Below are 7,102 nucleotides of genomic sequence, written 5' to 3'. Positions count from 1 at the left end.
TTTATAGAAAACCAACACACATGGGCCAGTATCTTCACTATGAGTCCAACCATCCTGCAACCACCAAAGTAGGCATCATAAGATCCCTCTACAATAGAGCTCGAACCATCTGTAGAAACGACGAGGATCTCAAGACTGAAGTGGATACCATCTACAAAGACCTACAACAGAATGGATATTCAAAGAAGCTAATAAGTAGGACCATCCAAAGGACGCGTCCAAATCAAATCAGAGACGAGGCCACCACGACAACCAGACTTCTACCCATACCTTACATTAGGGGTACATCGGAACAAATCCGACGAATTGCCAGCAAGTACAATATTAAAACTGCCTTTAGATCTAGCACCACTATCAGAAGCGTGGTATCAAAGACCAAACCAGATGGCATGTTGGATACCAAAAATTGCGTCTACCGGATCCCATGTGAGTGCGGTGACTCATACATAGGTGAAACGAAGCGCCCCCTAGAAATCAGAGCGAAGGAACATCGCAGCTGGACCCAAAGAGGAGAGGTTTCCAAATCCGAAATAGCAGAGCACGCGTGGCATAATGGGCACAATATCCACTGGTCAGAAGCCAAGATTCTGCATAAGGAACAGCACTGGCGGAAGAGGAAGTTCATAGAGGCAGCTTTCATTTCACAGAATCAGGGGATCTTCAGCCAGCCAAGCGTCGATATACCCAACGTCTGGAAGCCTCTACTCTCAGGACAGTGTAGGATCTAGAGAGAGGCGTGTCCTCCCCCCCAACTCTTCTCACGGATGACTTTCCTTTCCACATCGCTGCACACATCTAGTATATAAGCCTATAGAATAGTAGTTTGCTGTCAGTTTACACTTGATAACGGTTGGAGATACTTACCAACCGAAACGTCGTGTTACATTAAATAAATAAGACAATGCAAGTCCGACAAGATGTTTTCACTGTACCATTGTCTACCACCTTCAAAAACAAACTCTTGCAGCATAGTGGGGTGACGCCCCATCTTGCTGAAATACTAGACGATTTTCCAAGGACTCGTTGTTATTTTCTAGTATCTCCACTAATGCTGGATGAATTGTATTTTCTATCAACTCCAGGTATATCTCTCCTGTTAAATTGCCAGGTAAAAAAAAAGGGCCTACGATATGTTTACCAAAAATGCCAGCCCAAACATTTAATTTTTCAGGATGTTTTATATGCACCTCACGAAATATTCTGGGATTTAAATTAGCCCAATAGCGACAGTTGTGACGATTCACAGTACCGTTTAGGAAAAAGGAGCATTCGTCAGAAAAACATACATTAAATAGAAAGTGTGGATTATTGGCGGCTTGTTCAGATATAGTTTCACAAAATTGTACTCGCCTATCAAAATCATCTTCGTTTAATCCTTGTACGAGATGCATTTTGTACGGATGAAACTTGTTTTTTTTTTTAATATCTTTTGAATGCTGCTTCTCTTAATACCAGACACGGTTGATAACTTCCTTGTGCTCAGTGTAGGATCTTGCACAATATGGCCTAAAATAGCTACTTCTGAAGCTTCATTTACCACTGGATTATCCATTTCGCGCTTTTTATTAGCCACAGACCCAGTTTCCCTAAATTTTTGAACCAATTTTTTGTGTGTATGTACAGGGTGGCCAAATAAGAATGCGAGGTACTGTATCTGAGAAACTATTTATCGTAGAAGCTTGCGATAAAAAAATTTATTACTAAAATGGCCAAGAGAATGACCTGGAAAATAGTTTTAAGTTTCTAAAATGGCCGCTAGGGGGCGCAACTGCAATTTTGAATCTAGAAAACTGATGTTTCTGTAAATTTTGCTGAATTAACCTAACAAAAAAATGGCTGATTTTTAAAGTAGAGACTAATTCAAACCTTTTTTATTTAAATAGTTTTGCTGTATCTCTAAAAATAAAGTGGTGGGGGGTGTTCAAAAGTTGGCTTAAAACACACCCTGTATACTAAAAACGCCTTAGCCGATTTTATCAAACTTGGGCTAGTTGAAAAGAGCTATTATTAAGCTACGAATACTATTATATTTCATGTTTTTTTAGTTTTACATCTCGCCGCTAGAGGGCTTTTTTCGGCTTTCTGACACAAATGACTAATTTTCTCAAAAAACTTAAATGCGTTAATATGATTTTTTGTTCATAGAAAAATAGCTAAATGATGTCTAAATAATCTTGCGAAAACCGCAACTCGATATTTTGTTCCTAATCTAAAATATAGGCCAAAGAATATTTTATACCCTTAAATTTTAATTTTTTTATACTAATTATTTTGGAATTTTTTAAAATTCACTACTTTTGAAAACAAAATTTACCATTTTTGAAAATATTACCTAATATTACTAAAAGGTAAGTATTAATAATGCTTATATCAAAAATCAGACCTATTTTATGTTATATATTCACTATGGATATAATACGAAAAAAATAATTATTAGAAAGCAGGCCATGGAATGCAACAAAACAAATGTCTACTCAAATTATAAACATTCCTCAAATTGTCAATAGTAAGTTATCAAAAGTTTTACGTTACTTGAGCATTTTTTGTTTTTGCAAAATGCGTTTTACGAACGATGAAGCTGTTGTTATGCTTGCGGTTTATTTTGAATTTCTTCAAAATGCTGCAGTAGTAAAAAGAGTTTATGCTGCTCGATATCCAAATCGAAGTCCTTGCGATATTAGATTTTTTCCCCGATTAGTGGCGAACTTACGAGCCAATGGTAGTTTTCGGCCTAGGTTTCAACGGCCAAGAATTAGAAGAAATGTGGACAATATTAACAGCGTACTGGGATATATTGAAGGAAATCCTCAGGTTAGCACAAGAGCATTATCCCTTGAATTAGGCATATCAAGAACAACGATTCAAAATATTTTGAAGGACAATAGGTAAATTCTGATAGCCATCGCCATATATGGATTTATTTAAGTTCAGCTTTTTTTTAATACATTTATAGAATGCACCCATATCATGTTAATTTACATCAGGCATTGGAAGAAGCAGGCTTTGACCGTAGGTTGGACTATTGCCATTGGATATTAGGCATGATACGCGAGGACAGAGATTTTTTATTTAAAATTCTTTGGACCGATGAAGCCACATTTAATAGTGACGGTAGAGTCAACCTGCATAACATGCATTATTGGTCTGCAGAAAATCCGCATTGGTTGCGTGAAGTTCAGCACCAAGGGCGCTGGAGTTTAAATGTGTGGTGTGGTATACTTGGAGGCAACATTATTGGACCATATTTTTTGAGCAATCTCTAAATGGCAATGTTTCGACTTTTTGGTAAATCAATTACCGTTGTTGCTGGAAGATGTGCTACTGGAAGTCCGGCAAAATTTGTTTTTGCAGTTGGATGGTTGTCCAGCGCATTTTGCTAGGAATGTGCGAGAGCATATTAATAACATTTTTCAACAGCGGTGGATTGGAAGAGGAAGCCTGTTTTCATGGCCTCCGCGATCCCCAGACTTAACCTGTCTTGATTTCTATTTATGGGGGCGGTTAAAGGACATTGTATTTCAGACTCAGCCTACGACTAGAGAAGATATGAAAAACCGCATTCGTAATGCAATACATACCATACCGAGAGCCGAAATTGAAGCTGCAGTTCTATCTACCCATGAGAGGCTTCAGCAATGCATAAAGCGTGATGGTCAGCATTTCGAGCATTTACGGGGGCATTAAAACCCTTTCTTTTTAAAATCGGTCCTTTATAGGGCCACAACTTATATTATAAAAGAAATTCGAAATAAATTATTTTGTAGTTTTTATAAATATTAAGGGATTTCCATATAAAATTTTCTTTGGCCTAAATTTTAGGTTAGGATGAAGATATTAAGGTTAAGCGGTTTTCACAAGCATATTTAGGCGTCTTTAAGCTATTTTTTTGTATAAATAAATTTATACTATTGTATTTAAGTTTTTTGAGAAAATTAGTCATTTGTGTCAGAAAGCCGAAAAAAGCCCTCTAGCGGCGAGATGTAAAACTAAAAAAAACATGAAATATAATAATATTCGTAGCTTAATAATAGCTCTTTTCAACTAGCCCAAGTTTGATAAAATCGGCTAAGGCGTTTTTAGTATACAGGGTGTGTTTTAAGCCAACTTTTGAACACCCCCCACCACTTTATTTTTAGAGATACAGCAAAACTATTCAAATAAAAAAGGTTTGGATTAGTCTCTACTTTAATAATCACCTATTTTTTTGTTAGGTTAATTCAGCAAAATTTACAGAAACATCAGTTTTCTAGATTCAAGATTGTAGTTGCGCCCCTAGCGGCCATTTTAGAAACTTGAAAATATTTTCCAGGTCATTCTCTTAGCCATTTTAGTCATAAATTTTTTTATCGCAAGCTTCTACGATGAATAGTTTCCCAGATACAGTACCTCGCATTCTTATTTGGCCACCCTGTAGTTGCGATGGACCTGTCGATTAGGGTGTTGTAATGTGTTAAAGAGCTGGGCAGTTCTATTAGCATTTTCATTGTTCGCAAAGAAAAGAGAAATTATTTCAACTCTTTCAGCAAGTAAATAAACCATTATCACACTCAATGTTGTAACTAACTAACTTTAAAGAGCTATTTGTTTGACACACTATGATCTGACAGCAGTAATTGACAACCTTTATTAAACTTCAAAATGTTGCTATAATAACATTCTCAACAATAACCAAGAGTTCCCTTGCAGAATTGGCATAGATACCTACGGGTATTAAAAAAAAAACAACAGAAATTACGGTTCACGATGTAGGAGAATAACATTTTTTGTATTTATTTAACTGCTAAATTTACAACCACACATTTTTTCATAAAAAAATTTTGACATGTTTTTGTAACTTTTATTAGCCCCTCTATCGACAAGGCAAATAGTAACGAGTTAAAACTTTAGGGTTATAATCCACATAAAAATACCTTTAAAATAAGGTATCACTCAACCCCCCCATTCCATTTAAAATTTTGGGGGCCCTTGTCACCCCCGCTTAGGCTTTGCCCTCAGGGGGGCGAAAGTAGTAAAAAAATAGTTCCCCCTTGAATCAAAAATTGACGGGTCCGAGGATTTTTTCGCAAATGTTCTGAGGGACCCAAAATAGGCTCTGTTTCGTTTTCAAATGGCCACCCTATATATTACATTATACAACACACTTATTGTTTTCCCCTTATTACAATTTATATCTTAGTACAATTTAAGCAAGCTGACTATAAATGAATAGAAATTGAGAAAAGTCATCCCAATCATAAATTTTCAGATCAAAATTTAATAAGCGACCTGCCCGTAGTCGTGGTGAACATTTTAATTTTTTTTTTAATAGTAAATCCTCTAATTGACTATTCTGCAGACTATTATATCTACCACAGCTCTTTTATTGACTACTATGAACATAAAATCAAGTTTCTTTTAATCTCCATAACGTTAACTCTTAAAATTGCTGTTCCATTTGCTATAAGATTTTGTGAAGCATCTCAATCGTGAAAACTTTACATCAATCTAAGACAGTACCTATGCTAAGTTCCGTTAGTTTTTTCTATATCTATCTAATTTTAAGAAACGTGTGAGACGTTTCACAAATAACGGTCTATTACTAATAAAGCTGTTGAAAAGGTATTGCTTAATATAAGTATGTAAGCAATTGGCATTTTAGCATTTAGCGAAAGGCATTGCCTAATATAAGGCCTTTATTTTTACAGGTCTATATGATACATCATCATACAGACCATGTTTAGTAGAAAATGTTGGTATTTAAATTTTATTAAGATACCATATCCTTCCGAATTATTGCACTTATATGTATAAGCATTATTACCGCTTTTGATCATAGAAAATAGGTTTTTGTTAACGGCAACTATAACAGAACAAAAATACTATTAGGCATAGGATTAAAAATTTTTTTTTAATTTTAATATATCAAAAGTACTCATAAATCACGCTGCAGATTCCTAATCAGTCAAAATATTACCAATAAGCTATTTTTAATTCCATAGAAAAATGCTATAAGACACGCTTTTAAATAAAAATGCGATGCACTGGATTAAAAGTAAAAATACGATGTTTACTGTTTGGTGATTGTGTTGACTCGGTTATATTCAGCGTCAGGTTTAAAGTATGTATGTACATGTGATAAATTTTCTGGTCTTACTCTTTTAAGCACCGAAAAAGATGCTAATAAAGCATTGCTAATTAAACCATTTTTGTATCTTTAGGAATAAAGAAGTTAGCATATTGTAGATATATTTTTTCGTCAGCTCAATAGCTAAATTTAAATTTTATTTATGTATAGTTTAAAATAGACGGATAATGATTTATTTAAAAAAGAATAGATGGCTAATTATTTTTATCACCTGTTTTATTTAATCTTATTTATAAAATCTTCATTTAATTAAAAACTGAAATTTCAAAAAAATAGAATAGAAACGCATTCCAACACATTTGCGCTTTATATTTAACACGCAACTGATTTCTTTGATGATAAAATGCTCGCGAATATTCTGTAGACAGCAAAAACTCTAGACATAGATCTTTTTGAATTTCTATGTTTCGAATCACATTAACTTGTAATTTATTGATAACACAATCTCTAAGCTATTTTTATACATTATTTGGTTATTGGCATCATACCATAAAGTACTCGGTTGGATTTTCTTAATATATTACCCTTCAACAATATCCTTTTCGTAAACTCACATGCTAATTTTTAAATTTTAATTTCAAGATTAATATGCTAAACCTGTTTAGTTACCGTGATTACTAAAAAAGTATGGTAACAATCTTAGCATTTTCAAAACCACAATTCTGTGTTAACCTCCTATATCATATATAATGTTTTTTTATTTTAACCAGGTGATTAACTCAGACCTCATTTTAACGATCTATGCACAGTGTGTCCTAAATTGCATAAATCCGGCAGACGGAGGGCCGTCGAGCTCGTTTTCGTCGAATTTAGCGAAACGTCGACTTATAAGCTTATCAGTACGCCATCGGCCGAAAACGGGCTTTTCGTGCAGCAGCTCGGGCGTCGAGACGCATTTTCGTTGCGTGAGCGCCGCCGTCTCCACGAACAAAGGAAAAATCGATCAGCTAGGACCCAAAAAGGGGGCGCTAAAGGGGG

Source organism: Anthonomus grandis, chromosome 15, assembly GCF_022605725.1.
Source record: "Anthonomus grandis grandis chromosome 15, icAntGran1.3, whole genome shotgun sequence".
Classification (NCBI taxonomy): domain Eukaryota; kingdom Metazoa; phylum Arthropoda; class Insecta; order Coleoptera; family Curculionidae; genus Anthonomus; species Anthonomus grandis.
This window is presented reverse-complemented; position numbering follows the sequence as displayed.